Source organism: Phoca vitulina, unplaced genomic scaffold (genome assembly GCF_004348235.1).
Source record: "Phoca vitulina isolate PV1807 unplaced genomic scaffold, GSC_HSeal_1.0 scaffold28, whole genome shotgun sequence".
NCBI lineage: Eukaryota > Metazoa > Chordata > Mammalia > Carnivora > Phocidae > Phoca > Phoca vitulina.
This window is the reverse complement of record NW_022589731.1, coordinates 14,230,442-14,255,133: the sequence shown is the minus strand read 5'-3', so window position 1 is coordinate 14,255,133 and position 24,692 is coordinate 14,230,442. Positions and strand designations below refer to the sequence as shown.

At 49.1% G+C, this 24,692-nt stretch overlaps 1 long non-coding RNA gene across 2 annotated transcripts in view; it reads left to right on the top strand.

Moving 5' to 3' along the window:
• Positions 1–24,454, top strand: part of LOC116643994 — a 44,334-nt gene extending 19,880 nt beyond the window's left edge. Inside the window, exons 3-9 of one of the 2 annotated variants that reach the window (XR_004301683.1) lie at positions 4,002–4,097; positions 8,803–10,089; positions 17,817–18,157; positions 18,738–19,022; positions 19,742–19,830; positions 21,372–21,534; positions 21,842–24,454. This is a non-coding gene — a long non-coding RNA (uncharacterized LOC116643994). Of the gene's footprint in view, positions 1–4,001; positions 4,098–8,802; positions 10,090–17,816; positions 18,158–18,737; positions 19,023–19,741; positions 19,831–21,371 lie in introns of both variants that reach the window. The other variant, XR_004301682.1, reaches the window with a different exon arrangement.
• The last annotated feature ends 238 nt before the right edge of the window (positions 24,455–24,692 follow it).

The following is a 24,692-nucleotide window of genomic DNA, read 5'->3' as shown; positions in this document are numbered from 1 at the left end:
TAAACCCAAGAATTCCCAATTTCCAGACTAAGCAGCTTCATTTGATAATGGGGAACCCCAGCTTTGGGCTCCAGTTTCCAAAGGAGAAATAAAATGGTTAACTCAGCCTCGATTTCATTCGATCTCTGCTGCCGGAAGGTGGCCAGGGGGCTCCATGAAATGTTAATCATTCTAAGAGATCACTAGCTACTTAGCAGAAGATCCATTTGTGCTTTAAATAAAAATGCCCCTTCCCTGTCATTTTTTATCAGTGAAAAAGGTGTCCTATTTCTCCCCATCAGGTGTTCACTTGGCAAGAGACTCCTAATCCAGAAACCCTTCCAGCACGGGGATAAGTTTTTCTAAGCAGCAAATGACTACAAACACATCTGCATTGACAAGTCACAACTTACATCCTTCTATGGTGTTTCTGCTCTTTTGAAAATGTTAATAAAAACTTAATGTGGAAAAAAAACAACTTTTTCCAAATATGTGTACCAATGAGCCTGAGGCACTCATACTTTCTTATAAAATAAAGTAGGTCACTCACATCAATCATGTTGTCTTAGCACATTTTTTCCAAATTAGGAATTCTCAATCCATCATACAACATAATGGCATCCCTTTTCCAAACATTTCCTTTTAATATGCTCTTTAACATGATAAGCAAATCTAATAGAATACATTAGTGTCACTTCTCAGTGATGGAGTGTTTCCTCCTGTTGCAATTCACGATGAGTTCAGGGGAACATTTTTACTAGCTTACCATCTAACGGCAACCACTTGTTGAAAATATGACAGTGACCCCAAAACTGCCAAGGCCACACTTGGGTGTGAGTCACAGGACTCCTGCCTCACCTCTCCATGTGTCGCATATGTAGAAAATGCAAAAGATGTGTGTGTCCCAAAGCAAAATAATAAACCCAGATTCAGTGTGCGAAAGGAGTGTTTACATTCAGCCTGTCGAATGCAGGAGGGCTGCACATGCACACAGACTGTCCTCCTATAGATCAAAAGCTTGTACTGGGCTTCGGTTTAAAACCACATTGCTCTCAGCACGTTTCCAGATCTCCTGGATCACGCAGAAAGGGAGGATCCTTGGCTTTATGCGTGTGAGATTCTCCAAAACCAGTTACCATCTTTTTGTAAGTGAACTTGGACCCCGCAGGAGGTGCATGCTTTGTTTACGACCCACTTGAGATAGATATATTTGCATGTTCCTATATTTGACAACATGTACCTGGCAAAAACAGGGTATTTATTTCCACTCGGATCTCTGGTTCTGGGACTCATGTGTTCAGTGTTAGCACTTGCGTTTCTTTAGGGATTTTTTATTTGGACAGAGTTTTGGAATAAAATATTTGGGAAAGCTGGGGATGGGAGAGGTTTGTAGGGCGCCCAGGAATTCAGCTGTTTCAGGCTTTTGGCCACCCAACAGGAAAACATCTGAGTGGAAAGGGGAAAGTTCAGTCTGTTTTCTGGACCTTTCGTTTGGACACGTAGGGTCCTGTGGACACTGGTTTAGATTCCCCAATCTATAAGCCACATCACTCCTCCCTCAGGCCTTGGGGAAGGGGAAATTAAGTTTTGGATTCTGCTCAGCATAGCTCCCTGATGCAGTCCCATTCTTGCGCAGAGCTAATGACATGAGGTTGTGTGTGCCCAGGAAACGTCATGAACTCATTTGTTGAAAAAAATGAAGCACAGCTCCTGCCCTTATGGAGCATGAAGTCAGGCTTGATATCAAGCCGAACATGATGAGGAAAAGGAAAAAAAAAGAAAAAAGCCCAGGTTGTTCAGAGAAGGGAGAGATCACTGCCAGGTGGGGGTAGACATAATAAAAGTCTGATAAGATAATAGATAATCTTTGAACCAGGCCCTGACGGGTGAGTAGGTTTTGGATCTGCAAGGTGGGGAAGGGGCAGTCTAGGCCAAGGGCTCCTGGGGAGTCAAGGGACAGGCATAGGGAAAGCACACAGGGAATGGTATGCATGACAAGTAATTCAGGACCGATGGGACGCAGGCTGCATAAAGACAGGCAGGAGAAGAACTTGAAGGAGGAGTTTAAAGTAAGCGTGTGAGGAGTCTTGATTGCCAAGCTAGGGTGCCAGGGCTCCAGAGAGTGCTCCCCGTCCGGTGCCTCAAAATCATTCTCATCACATCGGTGCATTTACCGGGAATAGCGAGATTATTAGGGTGACAATGTTGACGTTGGTGCATTTGAACCCCCTCAATCTTCCGTTTCTTTTACACGTCTCCTGCTATACGTAAGCAATAGCTATAGCAAATTAAAGTTTTCCAATCCTGAGACTGAGAGCATCGCCCTGGAAATTCCTGCTGGCTTCAAAACCATTGCTCACGGAGGTCTAGGATTCTCCCAAGTTTCGGTCTTTTCCATGAGTTGATTAAAATGTGTAGAAGCTGCCCCTTTCCTTCCAGCCCATAGACCCAGAGGGGACTCTGCAATGGAAGACTTCAGGAGCTTTGGTAAACTCATTACTTTGTTCCACAAACATTTATTGAGCAACCACTGTGTGCTCCAACATTGCTCTGTCTGCCCGGGACAAAGTGTGTCAACGAAAGCGACACGGTCCCTGTCTTCATGGGGCTTACTTTTCTGGTGGGAAACGCAAAAAGCGAACAGTGATTTCAGAGTGAGGAGGAAACAAAGGATATTGACCGAGCCGCTGGAGGCTAAAGGAGCACACCCCACATCAGCGAAGGTGGTCAGAGTTGGCCTGAAGGAAGAAGGCTGAAAAGGAGCCAGTGAGATGAGGAGCCCCGGGGGGAAACACACAGGCAGAGGACACAGCAAGTGCAAGTGCGTGGAGCTGGGAGAAGCCAGTAAGCCAGGGGAGAGGGAGCAGTTGGGGCTGGAGGGCGGCAGGAACTGATCTGGGATTTGAGGTGCCATGGGAAGTTCCTGCAGGGTTTTAAGCCGGGGAGTGACCCAGCTGTGAATGTTGGGGGACCCGCCGTAGAAGCCCCCACTAGCCACCATCTGCTTGAGCCCCGCCGTCGCTGACTTGCCCTGCAGAGTCAAAACAAGCGCTCGAAGTGCATCAGCTTTTATTTTTACAGCAATCTTTGTACCCAAACCACCATAGCATTTTTAATAACAAACTGGCAGGGAGTCAGACATCTGTACTTGAAAAAAACAGCTCAAGCCAAGTATTTCTAAATGTTTTATATTTACTTGTAACATTAGAATAACCATGAGGTTGCTTTTTGCATAATCGGAACCATTCTCATTAGGGTTCGACAGATCTCGTCCTTCATGGGCTTGGGCGGTGGTTTTCATTAGGGCACTGACATGGATCTGATGGGAGTGAATCTTTCCTTGAACGTTTGTGGAAAAAAGGGAAGAAGTTGAGAGAAGCCAGGACAAGCTAGGAAAATAAGAACTCTGCGAAGACAACCATTGGCTTGGAATTGGGGTGCCATGGAAAAAGCCCAGGCTGGGCAACCTTGGGCAAGTCACTTAACCTCTCTGAGCTTCCATCTATTCATAAGCAAAATGGGGATGATAACAGAACCTATTTCATGGAGTTGTGGTGGGGTGTCTAGATGAAATAACATAGGTAAAGGGGCCTGGTATGAGGTTGTGTTCTGGCTGCCTTCCTCCAAAGTCCGTATTTAACATGCAAGCTGGAGATGCTACCCCCATCGATTTGTATCTTTTTTTCTAAAGTAGGGTTGTAAGATTTATCAAATAAAAATGCAGGATACTCAGTTGAATTTGAACTTCAGGTAAAAAACAATTATTTAGTAAAAGCATGGTCCATGCAATATTTGGGACATGCTTACAGTAAGTAAGTATTTGTTGTTTATCTGAAATTAAAATTTAAGCATTCTGTGTTTTATCTGGAAACTCTATCCTAAAGATTTAATGGTCCTAAGAACCTTAAGAAAAAGTGTTTTTAAAACATGATCCAGTGTTGGTCCCCTAAAGAAGCACCAGGATCAGAGGCGGTTTAATATCCTTGCCAAGACCGTGTCTTTCTTGCTCTCTGAATCCCCAGTGCCTAGAACAGAACCTGCCACCCAGTGGGTCCCCAATAAAGATGCACTGAATGAGCAGCTACAAGACTGTGAGCCCTTGTTGTAAGTCAGTTTTGGTAAGTATGTCTATTTTAAACATGTTTTATGGATCAAGCATTTCCTTTACCTGAAGCTAGTGAGAAGGCTTACCCACGGGCCGCTCCAGCCCTCACTCCCCACCGCCAGAGTAGACCTGGAATCGAAAAGGAAGGCAGGCTCCAAGCTCCCGTCTTCTCTCTTAGCCACCTGCAGCCAATATGGAGCCAGATTTGTGCAGTGTCCATCTCAGCCCCTGCCCTGAGCTCCCCTCCAGAGCTCCCCGCAGAATAACGTGGGCTGCAAGAATATTTCGCACCAACTCACTTCATCCTTCATTTATTTTATTAAAAAAGAAGATAAAACTTCAGGTTCAGCGTCTGTTCTTTTCTTCCTCTTCCTTCTGGCGACCAGGAGACATCTGGGCTGGGAACTGGGGAATGGTGGGCTTTCAGGCTGGGAGAAGCTGTGTGGGGGGGGGGTGGGGGGGGGGGGGCAGGTAGTCAGGTGTGGCCCCTCCTGGGCTTTCCAGGCCCAGGAATGTCTGCATTTCCCAGGAAGTCATGAGCACAGAGGATTTCCCCAGGAATCTGGGCTGGGCTTGTAAAGATATGATCCCAACATCAAGAAAAGAAACCAGCCAGTAAATTCCTAGTTAGTTCATTTTCTAAGACTTCTGAATGTGTTTTGAATTTTCTCGAAATTAAGATAATCATAAAAGGTTAAGATATTTAAACAGAGCTCCACCTGATCCCAGGGCTTGATTTGTATGCTTAATTAGTTCCCGAACATATGGTTCAGAGCTTCTTATAAAAACAGGGTAATGACTCGAGGTATATTCGGGTATTAGATTGAACGATGTTAAAGGGACATTCAGACCCATCTCAAAGGCCTTAACCTGCCCTTGATCTGTGCTGGAAGCTTTTGCTGACATCTGTTTCAAAGAGATATTAGAAAAAAAAAACAACTTTCCAGTGGCCTCATGATAAAACAAAAATCCATACGGAGATAGATATCAGGCATTAAAATACTTAGGATTCAGCATTGCCTGAGGAATGTGTGGCCCAGAGTCTACCAGTGGAGCGGGCGGGGCGGGTGAGGAGGGGCTCATGCAAAGAGGAGACAGGGCCTCTGAGCATTACTGACAGTGCAGGGCCTGGGCTCAGCCTGGAGACTGAGCAGCTGGGTCACAAATGTCCCCAGGGCCCTTTGTTCTTTCTTGCGTTTCACTCCCTGCTAATAAATCAGGTGCTTCTGTGGGTGACACATAATTCAGGTCACCAGGAGCCACTTCCCCAGCTCCCACGCAACCCCACTGTTCCCCACTCCCTCCCAGAAAGGCACTTTTAGGGACCCCTCCCCAACCCTTCGGACAGGATGGAGTGAGGTATGGCGCTGACTTCCCCACCACCTGGTCTGGGTGTATGACCAGTCCCACCCTTAACCCGCATGGTCAAGAAAGGGGAGATCTCTCTATATATTTGCTCTGCGTAAGACGGCTTTCCAGACTAGTCCCGGCCAGCCCCAAATGCCAATCAGATTGCTGCCCTAAGCCCTTCCTATATAGGCACTCGGGGTCCATTCTAGTGGTGGAAATTTGGGCTACAGGTAGAAAATGGCTGTTGGGGTTAGACAGAGCCATCTGGGGCCATACGGCGGGTGGCACGGGGGATGAGGCCCATCTCTGACTTCAGGGCTCCATCGCTCTGCCCAAATTTATGCATTCGTCCGTATAGTCACCTGTCCTCTCAATGAACACCCATCAAGCACCTATTGTGTGGGGGGCGAGGTGCTGTGGGAAAACCAGAGCTGATTGCAGGGCAGCCCTGCCCTCCAGGCACTCAGGGTCCGAGGAGCTAAGGCAGACACAGGAAGACAGGGATGAGCGAGGCCGGCCCGGATCTCGGAGAGAGGTGTAAGCAACTCCATATGGAAAACCTGAGGGGAAGAGATCATCTCAGGCAGGGTGGCTAGGGTGGCTAGGGCAGCTTCACAGGGGACGTGGTGTTTGCCCTGGGCTCTGAAGATGCTCCCGTTTGGACGATGCTAACCGGGGGTGACAAGGCATTCTGGGTGGAGGGGAGGGCGAGAACAAAGACCCAGAGAAAGGAAACCACCGTGAGGCCCCCAAACAGTGGGTCGCTTTCCAGGTGGACACACGCCGCTCATCTGAGCCTCAAACATCCTTGTGAAGTCGAGGAGGCAGGCGTAATTACTTCCATTTTATAGATAAGAAAATCAAGAGGCAGAGAGGTATTATACACATCCCAAGGTTTCACAGCTCAGATGCAGGAGAGAGCGGATTCAAACTCAGGCTTACACTGCCCAGATCCACCTTTGGCCGAAAAGTTCAGGAAGGGTCAGATGGCCAGGGGTCTGAAGAGCTGCGGAGAGCTGAGCAGACTGCTCTTCCCTCTGCAGTCACGGGGAGCCACTGAGGACTGGGAGCAGGGCTGGACCACCCTCTGGGCAGCTGGGAGTAGGAGCCTGGGCAGAGAGAAGCTGAGTGCAGGAAGGTGAAGGAAGAATGTGGGCCAGTCCCCCAGAGGTCATTCCATCCAACCTGGACCAGGAGCCAGAGGACAAGGGACAACAGGGATTCGAGAATGGGGAGTTAACACTTTTCTCCTGCAGAAGGCAGGGTAAGAGGCTCCGAGGACCAGGGTAGCTGTGCATCCAGAGGGCTGGCTCCGATTCCTCGCAAAGTCAGCTGAGATGGAGACATCTGTGACAGGTCGTGTGGAGTGTTTGCCACGGGCCACCTGCTGTCACATACATTCCTTCATTCATTCCCTGGAACAACCACAGGAAGTGGTTTACCTTCTCATCTCCATTTTACAGATGAGCAAACTGAGGGGCACAGTGGTTAAGGAACGTAGCCATGGTCACCCAGGGAGGAAATGGCTTAGACTGGTGTGTGAATGGGTCTCCACCCCCCATCCCAGGCTAAACCCCTGACTACTACCCACAACCCCCCATTGAGTCTTACATACCACCCAGAGGGTCACGAAGGACTTGGGTCTCATTGCCCATCGAAGTCCGTCTACCTAGCTGTCCTTGGCCTGCAAAACCCTCCCCAAAATCTGGCCCAAGTTTACGTTTTCCCCTTGTTATGTCCCCCTGGGTCCCAAAGGATCCTGCTGCCACAGCCCAGCAGACAGGAGGCCAGATCCAGGCTGTGATACAGACAGACAGAGAGAGTCCCTGCGAGCTTGGAGAACCAGCCTGGGGCGTCACAGCAGGAGACCCCAAAGCCAAGCTAAACTCCCTGGGACTGAGATCAAAGCCACCGGGGGTGGCAGAGCAGTGAGGAACAGAAATGAGCAGGGGTGCGACTGGTCCCATATCATTCCTGTGGCTGCATCACCGGGCTGGGGCTTCTTTGAAGGCCTGGGACACCCCCCCACTGGGGTGCAAGACAAAGGCCTCCTCTCTTCCTTGGGGTCCCACGTCAGGGACTGGGGAACCAGTGGCCTGGGGGTTGAGAAGTTGCCTGTGAACAGGTGAGAGTTCAGTCTCCCTGCCTGGCTACACTCAGCGTGCTGCCCGTCCGTGGCAGCCCAGGATGCTGTGGCCACATCCAGGCTCTCGGGTAGCTGCCTTCCTTTTCCTGTGTGGGTGTGGATCCCTTGTGGCTGCAGGGACAGCACCATGCACATTGTAGGCCTTCCAGAAATCCTGGAGAGCTGACTCCTGGAGAGACACAGCCTTTGTGTGGCCCTAGGTCCCTAAAAGCTCTCAGAAGGGACCTTTACTGAGAGCCAGGGTGGTCCACAGCTGGGGAAGAGCACTGTCCAGGGAGCCCATACCCAGGGCTTTACCCCAGCTTTGCCACCAGCTTCCAGAACAAACTACATCAACTCCGTCTCCCTATCTGTGGCACTAAAAAAAGGCTAGCTGGTCCTAAAGTTTCCACAAAGCTCTGACCTGCCAAGCTGGGGCATCTCTCAATGCATCCTCATCTTTACCTTGCCCTTGAAAGACAGTCACATGCAGGGCTTTCTCATCTTCACCTACTGGCCCCCTCTTGGTCAGTTCTTCGTCCTGGGTCACCTCCTCTGAGAGGCCCTCCTTGATCACCCAGCCTATAGCATTCCCCTCCCCACCCCCAAGCAGACTCTACTATCACCCTCTTTGGTGTCTCCATCTGACCTTTCCCTGTCTGGATGTTCTTCCACTTGTTTATGAACTGTCTCCCTGAATAGGATATACGTTCTAGGACCACAGGGAGCCTGTCTGAGCTTTCCCTCAGCGGCTCCTTGCTCAGTCTGCAGAGCCCAGGAGAGAACCTGGCAGAGTAGATACTCAACGGGTGTTTGCTGAATGAATGAATGAACCATGAGCACTTTTCTGTGTGTTTGAAATGGCTACAAAATAGTTCAAAGCATGGGTGTATTAAAATGTATTAAACCAATCCCCTCTTGTGGGACGTTTAAATTGTTTCTTATTAATAACTACCATTAATTATGCCCCTAAGAAAGTCCCTTTCGTTTCCCTACTCACTGTCCATGTCCTGTAGTAAGCACATCAGCTCCATGGGAGCGGGGACCCTCTCTTCCGGAGAGTCACCATCCCCAGCCCCAAGGGCATGGCCTGACACGCTGCGCTGTTCAAAGGTATTTTTTATTAAATTCAGTGAGGGCTCAATTATTTTTCCTCCTCCCTACAGGTCTACATTTTGAAAATGGCCTGTTTACCAAATTAATGCACTTTATGATGTACTAATTTCTTTCCTATCTTAAAAAGTCCGTTCTAGCTGCCGTCCTGCCAGTTGGGCAGCTTCTGACCACCGCGGGAGAATCAGCTTCTCTATGTCTCGCTCATGTCATTCTGGATCACTGCCAAGGAATTTGAAGTGTCCAGCAGGCCAAGTGACCTTTTTGGGAGTCACTACACTATTCCACGAGGCTCTTAGAAATTGCAAAGATGCTCAGGAATCCACGGAAACATCTCGGTTAACCCTGGAGCCCTGGGGTCACCGGACTGTACATCCTCACTCCCGCCAGGGGTGCTGGGGCCTGAGGGACTGGCAAGCTTTCGTCTCTATCCCTTCTTACCGCTGCCGGCCACTGCGGAGACCCACAGAGCAAGCTCAGCGCTGAGGCCAAGCCGACAGGGAAAACAGGACGGCTTCTGGGGAGTTGTCTGGGCCCCACACCCGTGAAGGGCAGAAGCCTGGCAGCACACAGAGGCCTCCCTGGGACTGCCCCTCTCAGGGCAGCCACAGCGAGGAGGACACGGGGCCCTTCTGGATGGATGGCTGAATGGGCACAGAACCCCCAGCCTGTAAAGGAAGTATATTAACACTGCTACATTATGTTAACTTTAATGTGCTTCCCTAGAATTCGTAACACTTCTTCGAGGTAACTTTTGACTCCTCAAAGGCTCGTATCTCTTTGAGCCCTATTCAGGAGGAAGACGGAGCAACAGCATGGAAGACCAGAAGGATACGGTGACAAATCTGAAGTGAACGAGCAAGATGGGGGTGGAGAGGCCAAGACTGGAACCTATTCACACCAGGCTTCCTCCAGAGGGTGCAGATGGGAGCTGGGTATTCTGGAGGGGCTGTCTGAAGTTAGGATCAGAGCCACCTATTCAGTTGGGCAGGTTGTGCACTGCATCAGGGCAGCCTCCCTAAAGGAGTGCCAGTCCCATCTTGGATAACATAGACTTGTAAATGTATTCTATTTCTCTGGCTTGCAATAAAGTGTCTATTCTAATAAAATCAGCATATCATAACACTTTTCCAACAGACAGAAGCAACATGTTTTGGGGAAGAGGCTCCTTTTCCAAATATGCTCAGAGGTCCTCTAGGACAATCCTGATAGAAGCCACTTACATTTGGGAAGACTATACTTTTCTGAGCAAACAGAAAGGAAGAGTGGTGGTCTTGCCATGCCCAGAAATAAAGCTGCCTTCGTGGCAGAGGAATCTGGGAAAGGCAGCATGGAGGATAAAGGAATCTGCAAATAAATAAGACAAAAGACAAGCTAAGAAGAAAATGGGCCAAGAGCATGATCCATTGACTAACAGGTAAAGAAAGGGGCATTGAATGGATGGAGGTGGGTTGTGGACATTTGTCACTGTTTGTCCCGCACAGCATCCCAACCCCATTCCTCCTGACCCTGGGCTGACCTCTCAGGGCACAGCGGCCTTCTCCCCGTTGCAAATTACCACGGGGAGAGGCAGGTCCCCCCTCTACTACGGAGAGCTAAGGAGGCAGTTCTTCCTTCTCTAGACCCCTGGGGCCACGTGGGCAGGCTGACAGAGTCCACAGACACCACGCAGATGAAATGCTCAACTTCATGTAATCAAGGGAACACAAATCAACAAAGATTATTGTTGCATTCATGAAAATAACATAAACAACAGTAGCTGGTAATAGCCACTGTGGTGAAGTTGTAGGGAAACACACACTCTCAGGACCGACAACGCCATGTCAACTGCACAGCCTCCTTGGAGAGGAATTTGACCGCATTTCTTAAAAAGCACCTCTTCTCGCACTCAGTACTCACTTCCAGTGATCGGCCCTGGAAAAGAGGTGACACGTGCACAAAGACACAAATACAGAAATAGTCATTATAATAGTGAAAATTTAGAAACGAACCCAACATCTAGAAACAGGGCCAGGAGATGTAAATAGGAGTAGCTGGCCTGCCTGCAGGGTAGCCGGGCAGGGTGAGAAATGCAGACAGTGCTGTGTGCAGGGACAGAAAATACATCAGAGATACATCTGTAAGTGACACTGGAAAACACAGACTCCTTTTTTTGTTTCACCTCCCATGAGCACAAACACAAAAGAGGATCTTTTTTTTTTTTTAAGATTTTATTTATTTATTTGACACAGAGAGAGAGAGAGCACAAGCAGTGGGAGAAGCTGAGGGAGAGGGAGAAGCAGGCTCCCCACTGAGCAGAGAGCCCGATGCAGGGCTCGATCCCAGGACCCTGGGATCATGACCTGAGCCGAAGGCAGACGCTTAACTGACTGAGCCACCCAGGCGTCCCTTATTCCAACTGTATCCATGTTCTAAACACAGGGAAAGAGTTCTGAATAGACATCTTTCAAACTGTTGTCAGTAGTTGAGCCTAGGAAAAAAAGTGTAATTTTGCTGTTTTTATTCAAACGTTCACAAATGAGCCTCCCCTCCCACTATCCGTATGTTTCTGGAGAGCCCATTGACTCGGGGGTTGAGCTGCCTTGAGTTCAAATCCTGATCTTGCTGTTTTCTTAACTGCCCGACTTTGGGCACATGAACTGAGTGTTAATTTTCTTAACCGAGAAAATCCACATGACATGCTGGGCACAATGCCTGGCCCAGGAGAGTGGCTTTCTAAATGTTACTTATTATCTTGGTATCTCTGCTCTCTCTTAGGCCCCAATTTTCAGAGCTATAGGAGATGTTGGTTGCTGAATGAATAAGGTTTCTGATGGTAAGACTCTCTTTCTGAGGTCTATAAATATGAAAGAGAATAAGCTAGGGACCAGAACTTACTATTTTCACATTTCCTCCAATTCAGTGTTTTTCAAACTGTAGGTCATAATCAACTAGTAGGTCAATGTAGTGGGTAGCAACCAGCATTTAAAAAATATAGAATAGAGGGCGCCTGGGTGGCTCAGATGGTTAAGCGTCTGCCTTCGGCTCAGGTCATGATCCCAGAGACCCGGGATCGAGTCCCGCATCGGGCTCCCTGCTCCTTGGGAGCCTGCTTCTCCCTCTGCCTCTCTCTCTCTCTCTGTCTCTCATGAATAAATAAATAAAAAAATCTTTAAAAAAAAAAAAAAAAAAATATAGAATAGAAAATATCAAAATGTGAGTAAGAACAAGCATTGTTTCATGAAATTCGTTTTGTGGCTGTGTGTACGAGGTTGCAACGTAAAATGTATTTCTTACTCTTGAGCAGAGTCAAAATTACATGGGGAAACCTGGGGTCAAATGCAGCCTTCCTGAATAGTCTGGGTGCGCTGTACCCAGCCCATTGCTGCCTAACTCCGTGCTCAACGTCATGGGCCAGGGAGGCAGAGTCTCCTATAGCAGCCTCATGAGCTTCTATGGTAGACCAAGGAGACTGGCGCTCACGTGACAGCCTTCTTCTTCCCTCCCTCCCAGGGGTCTTTCCCTCAGCAAGATGGCGCTGGCACTTGGGGGAGCAGAAACCTCATGCCCTATATTAGATTCCCAGGGCTGCCGTAACAAAGTACCACAAACTGGATGCCTTAACATAAGAGAAATTTATTCTCTCACTTTTTAGGAAGCTAGAAGTCCAAGATTGAGGTGTCATCAGGATCAGTTCTTTCTGGAAGCTCTGAGGGAGAGTCTGTGCTATGTTTCCCTCTTAGCCACAAGTAGCTGCCGGAAATCCCAGGCATCCCTTGCCTTGTGGGGGGTGTGCCTCTGCTTCACGTGGCATTCACCTCTCTATGTCTGTAGGTGTCTCTGTTTCCAAATTTCCTTCTTCTTATAAGGCTACCCTAGTCCAATATGACCTTGTCCTAACTTGATTATACCTTCAAAGACCCTATTTTCTTTCTTTCTTTCTTTCTCTCTTTTTCTCTTTCTTTCTTTCTTTCTTTCTTGAGAGACAGAGAGCATGAGCAGGGGGAAGAGGGGAGGGGGGAGAAGCAAAGGGAGAGGGAGCATCTCAAACAGATTCCACACCCAGCACAGAGCCTGACACTGCACTCAATCTCACGACCCTGAGATCATGACCCGAGCCAAAATCAAGAGTCAGATGCTCAACCAACTGAGCCACCCAGGCAACCCTCCAAAGACCCTATTTTCAAATAAGGTTGCATTCACAGGTTTGGATGGATATGAGTGTTTTTGGTTCGTTTTTCTTTTTTGGAGGGGGGAAACAATGGCCAACCCAGTGTCTCCAGTTCCAGACAGTGAGGAAGGAACCACACTGATGCTTCAGTCAGGGAGGAATCAAGATGGAGGTAATAGCGAGGTTCTTCTCTGTGCTGTGAGCTTCAGCTCGGGATTCTAGAACTCAAGACCCTTGGACTAGAAGGGACAAGATCCAGTCTAGTGAACCTGTGTCCACACTTTTGGAACAGCCAGAGTGGCTTACCCAGCTAGCAATAAGGCCTGGGCCATTATTACGGATGCTGAAGTTTTTTGCTTGAAAGACAGAAATTGAACCCATTATCTTCTCAGTTTATAATGGAAAAAAACTGAAGTCAAATTATTTTCCTTAAATCCAACAGTTGGGATTGGCTGAGTCAGTCCCAGAGTCCAGCACTGGACTCTGTTCAGTGCTCTTTGTACATGGCCTTTGTCTTAAATACCTAATTCTAAGAGAGGTGATGGCACCTATGGGTGGCTTGCAGGAATGAGGGAGATTCCAATTCCTCTATAATCTTCATCAGCCTCCCCTCAAAGGCACTTCAAATTTAACAAAAAATAATGTTATTATTTGATATAGACATGCCCTCAACCTTATGAAAAGTGTGAATATGAGCATCTTTAGAAAACTGTGCAAATCAAATGTCTCGATATTGTAGCCCACAACCAAAGCCGATGCAGTAGGCTTGACATGCAAATGTTACAGCTTCGGGACATGACCCCTAGTCACTCCTCCCCTTCCAACCAGATTGTCCCCCACCCCCACCCCTTCCAGTATGGAATTCTAGACTCTAATGGAATAGTGGCAATGCCCACTGCTGCCTCCTCAGCACCTGGGACATGCCAGGCTCCATGCTAAGCGCAAAACATGAATTACCTCATTTTTCCTTCCAACAGCCATTTGAGGGGGGAGCTTCTATCTCTTCTAGCAGGTGGGGAAGCTGAGGTCAAGTCTGGCCCCCAGACACGCTTTGGGTTTTTTAACCTGAATGTCTCTCCTGGGGCAAGGACACCCCTGCTGTCAGAGGCACCACCATTTTCTGTTACAACTACACTCACTCAAACACATCAGATAGGTTTTTTTGCTCAGCAGCATTATTGAGATATAAGTCACACACCGTACAATTTGCTCATCTAAGGCGTACAATTCGATGGTTTTCAGTATATTCACAGCTATGTGCAATCATCACCACGGTCCGTTTTAGAACATTTTCAGCACCTCATAAAGAAACCCTGAACCCTTTTAACTATCACGTCACTACTTTTCTATCCCCCCGACCAGCCCAAAGCTGTCATGAATCTACTTCTCATCTCTATAGATTTGCCTCTTCTGGACATTTCATATCAATGGGATCATGCCATGTGTGGCCTTTGTGTCCGACTTCTTTCCCTCAGCATCATGTTTTCTAGGTCCATCCACACAGTCACATGTATCAATGTTACAGTTCTTTTTAGGAGTGAATACTATTCCATTGTATGGATGGATATACCACATTTTGTCTATCCATTCATCAGTGTGGGAGATAAAGTTTTCTAGATACTAAGCTGTCAATCCGTGTTCTAAGTGATTCATCTTACTTAATCCTCACAACAACACTATGAGGTAAGTGCTGTTATTACCTTTATTTTATGAAGAAAGAAACTAAAGTGCAGAGAGATTACCCAATTTGCCCAAAGTCACACAGGTAGTGACTCCCTGCTTGGCCACTGAGTTTGTTTGTAATTCCCAATGGTATCTGATCCCTCTTTTTATTAGGGTCTTCAGAGGCAACTCATACATACCTCAGCCTGCTCATTTATCCCTTCCTGGAATCCAAAATGGTGCTCCAAGTGCCACACCTCCTCACCGCCCACTTCCCCACTCCTCACCCCCACCTCTACTCTGACTCCCACCCAGACTTGGCTCCTTCTCCAGCCTGTTCAATCACTCCCTCAGTCAGGAACATTCCAGAAAACTACTTTGCAATATCGACAAATACCTTTATTCAACAAATGACGTTTGGTCAACAAACCCCTTCAAGGGCTGTCATTTGAGCCCTGTTAAATCCTCATTATTCGGGACCTCATTAATTCAATATCTGTGATCTTTTCAAGAGTCTCTGCTGGGCTAGAGTATGATTCAGTTAGCAAACTTTTCTTCACTATGAATCACAAATTCATAGTGTAAACAAGATGGTAGGAGGCATGTTTAAACAAAGTGTTTTCAAACCTTTTCAAAAATTGCAGAAACACCCAAGAGCCACCCAATAGGTGAGATGTAAGTCACATACAACTGTTACCCATTCTTTAAGCAGGTCCCCTAAAGATCCAACAGGAAACCTTGCTAAATGGGATAGTGGCTAGATTCAGTATTCAACACACTGTGACTGCCTCCCTTTAAAATATGTGGTGTATCCAATTCCCTCTGATTCTCCGAACTAGTCCTGGTCCTCAGCCTCGCTTCTTTGATGGAAATCAAATCAGACTCAGCAGAACAAGGTAGTGAGCCCAAATCCCCTCTTGGGCCACACTGGGCTGAGAAACATTTAAGATGGGTCTGCGAAAGGACCAGTAGGAAAGGGGTTTCGGAGAGAACCTCCAAACTTGGAGATGCCTCCTCCCCTTCAAGAATTGTTATTCTTCCCACAGAGAAATTCCACTTAACTGAAAAGTCTGAGGAAGGTGTGACCATCACCTGGGACAGGCAGTCTATGCCTTCAGCCTATTGAGTGCTAGTTGCCTTTGAGGTAGGCATTTCCTGCGGTCCAGCAAGCAGAGAGAAGTGGAAAGCCTGGGAGTGGGGGGTGTCCGCTGACCCTAGTGTTTCCAGAGTGAAACCTTCTACTTCTTTCTCCAGACTGTAAAATACTGTGGGTTCAGGATGCCCCACCCTATCCCAGGTTAGGAGTTAACTATTTTATTTTATTTTATTTTTTAAGATTTTATTTATTTATTTGACACAGAGAGAGAGAGCGAGCATAAGCAGGGGGAGCGGCAGGCAGGGGGAGAGGGAGAAGCAGACTTCCTGCTGAGCAAGAAACCCAACGCGCGGCTCAATCCCAGGACCCTGGGATCATGACCTGAGCTGAAGGCAGCCGCTTAACCAACTGAGCCACCAGGCGCCCCAGGAGTTAACTATTTTAAAGTACCAGAGAGATTTCAATCTTCTGCAGCCTTCTAGGGGACACATTTTATCCTGTCTGCAGGGCAGCGTCACTGACGTTCTTTGCGGGTGGCGGGGTGGGGGGTGAGAGCATACCCAGCAAAACACAGGTTTATGACCCATTGTGCCTTGGCTTCCAGCAGTCCCACTGGTGTGGACTCAAGGACTAGTGGGCAGGGAAGTCAGGGAACTGTCTCCCTAACTGGCTTTGTAGCTGATTTGTCTCTGGGCCCCTGTCTCTCCTGCCACAAAATGGAACATTTGACTGGAAGGGACTGCAAACAGCTTTCAACTCCTGCCCTAATTCTGATCTTTTGGTAGAGGCTGCCTGGAGAACTGTGCTCAGAAGGATTTTGAGAGTTTGAGGGAAAGCAAGAACTGGGATCGATTAGCAATGTCTGCCAGGACCATGGGAAGGAGGGTGTCATTTCCTTGCCATGTATTTGCCACTGCTGACATTGATCTCCTAAGTCTTCTTTGGCTCCGAACTTGTAAGGTTTTTATGATTCCTCTTGACTGTGCTATTTTCTGTGCCTTCTCCAAGGACCTATTTCAAGGGCCGTGCCCACCCCGTGGGCATCAACAATGGTCTTCAGACAACTGCTTGTAGGGTTAGGCCATGCAAGGTAGGGGCAAGCAAGGCCAGAAGAGGCCAGCTTTCTGAGACTGGAAATAAGTCCCCCAAAGAGTCTTTCTCTGTCAACACTGAACTGGAACCCACAGGGCATGGGGCACAGTCAAAGCGGATGGCCTCTTTCATGATTATGCACTTTGAAACAAATGTAGATTTGTAGCCTCTGTCTGCACGGTTTAGGCATGGAGGACAAAGAAAGCCAAATACCGTCTGAAAAAAGTGAACGTCATTTTGAACAAGGACTGCTAGGAAGGGGGTATCTCCCTGTCTGCAAAGCAGAGGGGTCTTTGCAACCAGGCAACGAGGTCGTGCATGCCAAGCGCTCAGCATGGAGCCCGGTACCAGTAATCGATACCTGATAAAAGCAACCCGTGATTCATGGGATTCTTCTCTAAGATCACTCTTTGGTGGCATTGGGCAGGAGGATATGAAATCTATTCTGAAATCAGCCCTCCCATCGGCAGGGTGGGAGCCTGCTAGCTCACCACCGGGGCCCCAAGTTGGCCAGTTCCAATAACACGATTAGTCATTTTTCATTCCTGGGATGTCTACCCATGGGTGGGTGCATGTGTGCATGTGTGAGTGCGTATGTGCCTTTCAGAGTGGGGGAAAATCCATATTCTCTCTCTTCTGACCGAATTAATCAAATAAATCTTCTGTAAGGAGCTGCTAAATGAATCACAGATGGCTCTGCCCTTTACAGGTTGCAGAAAGCACCCGTTACAGTTCTTTTAATTTATCAGAGGAAAAAAGATGCCCTCATGTGCCCCTTCCCACTTGCAATAATAATCAGAACCAGTCTATTTTCCGAGGGTCCGAGACTCATTTTCCAAAAATGTGTATCAATAGATGTAACAGCAGGAAGATTATTTTGCCAAGTTCCAGCCTCCAGCACAGCAAAGGTGCCCTGGCTGGGGAGAGCGTTTATAAAACCACATTTAATAAAAGAGAGTGTTATATTAAGTATGTTTGCTAGTGTATTTAAGCATATGGTTTCCATATCAGGCGTAAAGATGGCAAACACATGCTTTACCTTCTTTCTAACCTTTCCTGGAGACGTCCTTTCCAGGGGGGTGGCGGGATGGGAGGATTTGGGGTGGATGTGAGTGTGTGTTTTGTTTTGCTTTTTACAACGCAGGCTCACATGGAAAAGCACCAAGGAATGTTCAGAAAACATGTGAAGACTCTGCCTTTTCTATTTAATGTAATTAGCCCAAGAAACTTGCTTTGCGTACTTTCTTCAACTGCCCTAACATTCTCCCAGCGCTCCGTTGCCTCCTCCAAGGCGCTGGGGGGCTGGCTGACTTGAAAGTGTGAATCAATTTCAGCTGCAAAGAACTTGAGCTCCTGGATTTTAAACGTGAACCCCTTGGTACAGCAAGAGCTCCAGGGACGGATGCCCAGCTTTGTGTCCACGCGTCCTTGTTCACCAGCGAGCCGTCTGACGCCAGGATTCGTCTGCCCAGAGATCCCCTTCTGGTACTTGGGTTGGGTTTTGGGCATTTTATCTCTTTCCTTTACATCAGAGGCAATAGGCTGTGGCCTGAAGGCCTGGGGTCCCCGGAAAGGCAGCTGGGAAAGGCCTCCACAGCCCACCACCCGAAAACCATCTAAACAATCCCCTGATTCAGAGACATCCCAGAAGCCAACATGCCACACTAGGAAGGGGATTGGGTGGGGGCATCTGCAGTGGGGCCGCCCTGCCCACCCCCACCAGCCCGAACAGATTTGCCTGAGCAAGTTATAAATCTACTAGTACCATTTCTTTTTCGTCACTTGCCTAATCCTGTGCCCTTCGTTTCATGTGCTGTAATTACTAACATCTGCTTTCTGAGCCTGGGCCGCGTGGAGTTTGCAAAGGCCGTTTTCAGCCTAGAACAATGGTGACGGCTGTTTCAGCTGTTTCATTTAAGCCTCGGGCCAGCACTTCCTGGTCGGTCTACATCTGCCCTCCTGGGTCCGATTCCTGTTTCGGGGTTTTGTGTTTTGTTTCCTGAGTTGTGATTTTTTTTCTGTTTTGTTTTTTTTCCCCTTCATCTGACCTTACTATACATTTAAGAGCATTTCTAACTTAGCACTCCAGCTAGTATTTCCAGCACATTGGCTTATTAGATCGGCAACAGCCAGAGAAAGATAGGAGAAAGCCAGGACTGTGTCCAGCAGCGAACACGGTGGAAGGAAGAGGCACAGAGGAGAGCTGACCAGGCACCCAGGGAACCAGACTCTAAGGAATTCCTGGGTCTTAAGGCTGTGGAAGAGGCTGGCCTCTCGGGAACTTAGACACAGGAAAAATGGGCTTAGCTCATCTGTCCCCTGGCCTGGTGTGATCTCCACAGCTTATTAGGTAAGAGGTTACCCAAATATCCTCCTGAGGGAACCGTGTTTCTGGGTGGCCACTGACGCTCAGAGGCCCTTCTCCTTTGGGAACCGAGCAAACTCATTGGATGAGGTGCGGTTCAGAGGCCCCAGATTCACTTTTTCCCACTGAGTCACCAGCAGTGCAATAAAAATCCTTTCTGATTTGCACAGGGAGGTTCGTGGGGTGGGGAAAGGATGTGCTGTGGATAAGGGAATGAAGGCATCCAGTTTGGGATGATCAGCCTCGGCCCTTTGAGCAGAGATGGCTGTGTGTTGACTAAAGGGAGTGGAGAATGGAGCCCTGCTCTGGCCCTTCCTTCCAGCCCTGCTCCTGCCCTTCCATCCACCCCACCTCTCCTATTTCCCTCTGATGCAAGTTTGGGGTCCCCAGCTCGGCTGGCACACGGATGTCAAGTTATTATCTGAGACCCCACCACAAGCACCGGGTTAGAGGTCTCAAGCTTGGCGAAAGCCGCCCTCAGGCTTTGCTGGATACTGATCGCCAAACCAGGCAGAAACCAGTCTCTGCGTGGATAAGAACTTGGAGGGATGAGTACATGTCCCGTGGGTGCCAGGGGACCGGTGTGAGCCCTCCGATCAGGACTTGCCAAGTCAGCCCATGTTCCCACCCATCTCGGGGCATCAGGACCGGCAAAGCCCCTGGAGATCTGCTGCCCACACCCTCGTCTTTATTTTTCTCAACAGAGGAAGAAATTGAGCGTCAGGGAGAGGAAGCGGCTTCTACGGTTGCTGCTTGGCCAGGCCTGCATCTGTGGACAGAGAAGCAAAGGAAGGTAAATCTGTGTTGCTTCTGGAAGCTTTCAGCATTTTCACCATTTCTGTATGAAATGTCTCTTTCAATCCCAGACCCTCTCTGCCCTTCGAAGTGGCTCATGAAAATAACTGGAGGCCGATTCCCAGACGGGCATGACGAGTGAGTTAGAGAAACCCCAGCTGCGGCACCCTCACTCCAGCACCAATGCTTCCGGCTGCCGGGGGAGAGCTGACCCCGTGGTTCTGGAAGTTTGTGCTGACTTGACACCTGGGGTCATGGAGGTTCCTGGCACGCAGCCGAGGGCCCCATGTCTTCCCAGGGGTAAGCGGGCAGAAGGAAGAGCTCAGGTGTGAAAGAGATGCAGCTGAGAGAGGGTCCACCCTCCCCACCATCCCCACCAGGTGTTTGGGGTGCAGAGGGGAGGAGGCTCAGGCCTGAGGATGCCCACCACTCCCAACCCTTGATCTGAGTCTGGAGTGGCTGAAAGGCCTGACCCAGGCAGGCACAGGGGTCACAAGGGATTTTTCCTAAGCTCTGGAATCCAAAATGGTGGATGGCCCAGATGGGGCTGGGCCTGGGCCCCTCGGCCCTGCAGGAGAGCCTCCTTCCTGCACCCACTCTTTCTGCCCGCCAGCCCAGCCCCTTCCCTGCCCCCCTCCTTTCTCACTCACTCCTTTTCTTCTTAAAGTTAATTGCAACTTTTTTCTCAGCGCTCTGATCTGGATAAGCCACATCTCATTAGAAAAAGATTTAGCTGGAGCCAAAGCAGGCTGGAGAAGGAATCCCTAATCAACAGAGAAAAGATTTGGGTGTAATTGCTCTCTCCCGCCATTCTCTGCCCCCCCTCAATCTTTCTCTGCTCATTAATCTGAAAAGAAAGTCGCAGCCCAACGTCTTGGTGTTCAAGTATCTGCTGCTGCAGCAAACAAATCAAAGTGCTTTGGGGTGTTCTTTTGCGGGGGGTGTCTACACAGAGAGCTTGGGTTATTGGAGATATGAGTAAAGCATTTTGGTTGTGGGGAGCAGTGTATGAAGCACCTTGGTTGGGAGAGTAAAACTCTTTGAGGGTGTGTGTGTGTGTGTGTATGTGTGTAAAGTGCTCTGGTTGTTGGGGAAGGTGTGAGTGGGATGTGTGAACCCTTTGGCTGTTGGAGTGTGTATGTGTGTGAAGCTCTTCGGTTATTGGTGTGTGTGTATGCTTTGATACTGGGTGGCCCTGTGAAACCCTTTTGATTATTGAGGGGGGTGTGTGTGCACACGCACACGTGTAAAGTGCTTTGGTTGGTGTGTGTGTGTGTGAAGTGCTTTGGTCGACAGGGGGGTGAAAACTCTTGGGGGGTGTGTGTGTGTGTGCTTGTGAAGCACATTGGCTGTTGGGTACATGTATTTGTGGGTGTGAAATGCTTTGGGGGTTGGGATATGGTCGGCTGGCCTGGAGGGAAACGCTTCAGTTGTTTGCGCAGGGGCGTGCAGCATTTGGGCTGCTGAGGGTATGTGTGTAGTAGTTCTTCAGTGTGTGTGTATGTGCCGTGCTTATGAGTTGCCTCATTCAATCCTCAGGAGACCCCGGAAGAGAGCTCTTACCCCACGTGTGGATGGGGACACTGCTGCTGACAGCTTGCTAACGTGCTGAAGTCACTCTGTAGGAGGCAGAGTCAGAATCTGAGCGCGGGATGTTGGACGGCAGAGCTCTGGGCCCTCAACCACTGCTTTCCAGAAGAAAGTGAGGAACTGTCTGGGCGTGGGAGGTAAAGGGAGAGTGGGAGAGTACCCCCAGGCTCTCTGGGAACCCAGAGCCCCAGTGTCTAAGCTCTCCCACTCACTTTTCCCACTGTGGCCCAGCCCAGGCCCCTGGCCCTCCTCCTGAACCCCAGGGACCACTGCTGTTGGGAGAACCCAGGCAGACAGTGGCCCCATTTTCCCATCTCAGCCCCCTGTGGGTGAACCCTGGCTGTGTCTCTGAGCACAGCCCCTGCACATTTGCACCCCTAACCCCGAAAAAGGATCAAACATAGCTACTGGCCCCCCAGGTGGAGCTCCCTTGTAAAGACAGCGTCTCTGTTCAGGCCACGGAGTCGAGCCAGGTGCAGTGAGGCAACGGTCTACACTGGGAAGCAAGGACAGCATCCAGGTGCCATGGTGACCAGAGCCCGGGGCCCCACGTCCCCCAGGGAAGGGAGGGCACTGTTCCTCCAGCTTCCCTGTCACCTCACCCTCCTCTCCACTCTTGGTCTTGATTGGACTTCAGGCTATTGTGAATTGTTATGAACACTCCCGCCACACCAAGGACAAGATGGACACAAATATTTGCAAAGCATGCCAAAGCTCTGCGTGTGACCCTGGAGGAAATGAATCTGGGGAGGGAGAGTTTTCAAAGGCACCCAGTGACCGGCTCAGAGCAGGGAAGAACTGGGGATTTATCACCTCCATGGCTGAGCCCGAAGGCAGACCCTCCACGCCCATCGGGCTCCAAGCAGATTATCTTCCAGCTACATGAAGAGGGTCTGCCCCAGGCCAGGTGTAACTGCACAGACTTAAAACATAGAGCCATGTGCTCAGAACGCTTATCAAGGCCTAGAACAGTGCCATCCAATACAGTAGCCACTGGCCACATGTGGCCATTGAGCGCTTGAAATGTGGTTAGTCCACACCGAGATAAGCTCTAAGTACAAAATCCACCCCAGATTTTGAGGACTTGGAGTGAAAATCAAACGTCCAAGTATCTCATTAGCAATTGTATATTGATTCGATATTTAAATAATATTTTGAATATATTAGGTTAAATGAAACAAATTATAAAAATTAAAAACGATGCATGCACGTCAGGTACTTGGGTTCACCTGATTCCTTTACCTTTTTAAAAAGTGGCTACTAAGAAAATTTCAGATTACATATGTGACTTGCTTTTGCGGCCCCTATTAGATTTGTGTTAGCACCGGCCTATAATATAACCCTTTCATGAATATTGTTATTCCCATTTTACTGATGAACAAACCTGCTCAGTGGTTGAGGGACTGGGCCAAGAACACCAGCTAATGAGCCACTGAAGCCAGAATTCACATCAGGAGAGGCCAGTGATCCTGGCGGACAGTCTCCTATCTGATGAGATGCCTAAAACGAGATGTACTGTTGTTTTGACAAGCTCTTCTGCGCAAGTGTCTAGTGCGTGAGGACGGAAGGAAATTTGGAATCTAGGACGGCAAAATAAAAGCCTGTGGCTTGGTTATGAGGGGGGGGGCCTCCCAACACCAGCAGGGAACGGTGAGGTGCAGGGTAATTCTCAGTGCCTGGTGCCTGGGGGGGCTTCTCAAGTTCTCCGAGTGAACTTGGGCTGGTCCCTTCCCGTCTCTGGGCTTCAGCGTCTCCATCTGTGAACAGAAGGGGCTGGAAGGAACGTCCTCTGAAGTTCGTCAGGATCCGGGGTGCACCTCAGCGGATTCCCCCCTCTCGGTGGTTGGGAGGGAGCTTGAGTGCAACTTGCCGGGTCCCTGGGCAGAGGTCCCCTCTCTCGCGTCATCTGTGAGATGGGGACGAGAACAGCGTGACGTCAGAGAGCTGCTCGCAGGGCCAATGAGCTCCTGTGGGCGGTGCCCTCCGCGCACGCGCAGCGCGCAGGAGGTGCCGGGTAAATGCCCCTCTCGCCGTCGTGGTCACCGTGGTAGTATCCAGGCTGACCCGCTGGCTTGGAGAGTTCTGGGTCAGCAGTGTCTGCCTTGGGGCCTCCCCCTGACCTGACTCACACAAATGCTGACTTCGATCGAAGGCAGTTTCCCCCGGACTTGGCTTCTGAAGGGTTGGTTACAGCTGCAATTCACTTCCCTGATTACACGAGTAACAGAAGCACCCAGAAAGAGCGCGGCTTGGCGGGCGCCCAGAGGACCGTATTGCGGAGGGAGACTCAAGATTCTTGTAATAGAGCATCTTCTGGAATGTTCCGAGGAAGGCAGGAAACCTCCACCACACCTGCCCCCCACCTCCGGTGATGTATTAATTTGTAGTGTTACTTCTTTCTCTCAGTTGCAGTGGTCAAATGTCACTTTTCCATCCTTTGGAGGAGTGATGTAGATCCGGGGCCACGAACCTGCTTCACCCCCTTCCCACCGCCCCGCCGTGGGAGGACTCTGACCTTGGTTCTTCTCAGACAGCTGTTTTCATTTTTTTTCCCCCTGAATTGTGTGGGTAAACAGCCTCCTTTATTAGATAAAAGCTTTATCAGCTCAGCCGCTCACCTTCTACATACAACTTCTTTCTCACAAATACAAGTCTGCATTAAGAGTGAGCTGAACCCGATTTTGTCTCCTGGGTCATTATCTTGGATTTAATCCGGCGGAACCTTGAGTTCAGAGTGTAGGCTTTCAGCTGTCTCTAGCGTTCATCGGCTGCCATCTGCTGGGCAGTGCTGGTATGACATGCTCCCCGGCTGGCAGGCCATTTCACCAGGGGTGAAGAGGTTCATCCATTCAATTGAAAAATATTTATTGAGGGGAAACTGTGCCAGGCATAGTTCTAGACGCTTGGATTCATTGGTGAACAAAACTGACAAGTATCTCTGTTCTTCTGGAGCTTATGTTCTTGCAGTGGATGATAAACAATAAAGAATTCAGTAAGGTAGAAAGTGATCAGTGCATGGAAAAAAATTACAAAGTAGAAGATGTAAGGGGGATGGGAAGTGCTGGGTGGGGAAGGTGAGTTGCCATTTTAAATAGTCTTCCGGGTCAGCCTCATTGAGAAGGTGACTTTTGAATAAAGGATTGAAGGAAAGGAAAGCTTTTGCCATGGAAGACAAGCTTACCTGACAGAATGGCTGGGAGTACAAACGCCCTGGGGTAGGACTGTGCTCTGTGCATTCAGGGAGTAGCCAGGAGGCCAGCATAGCTGAAT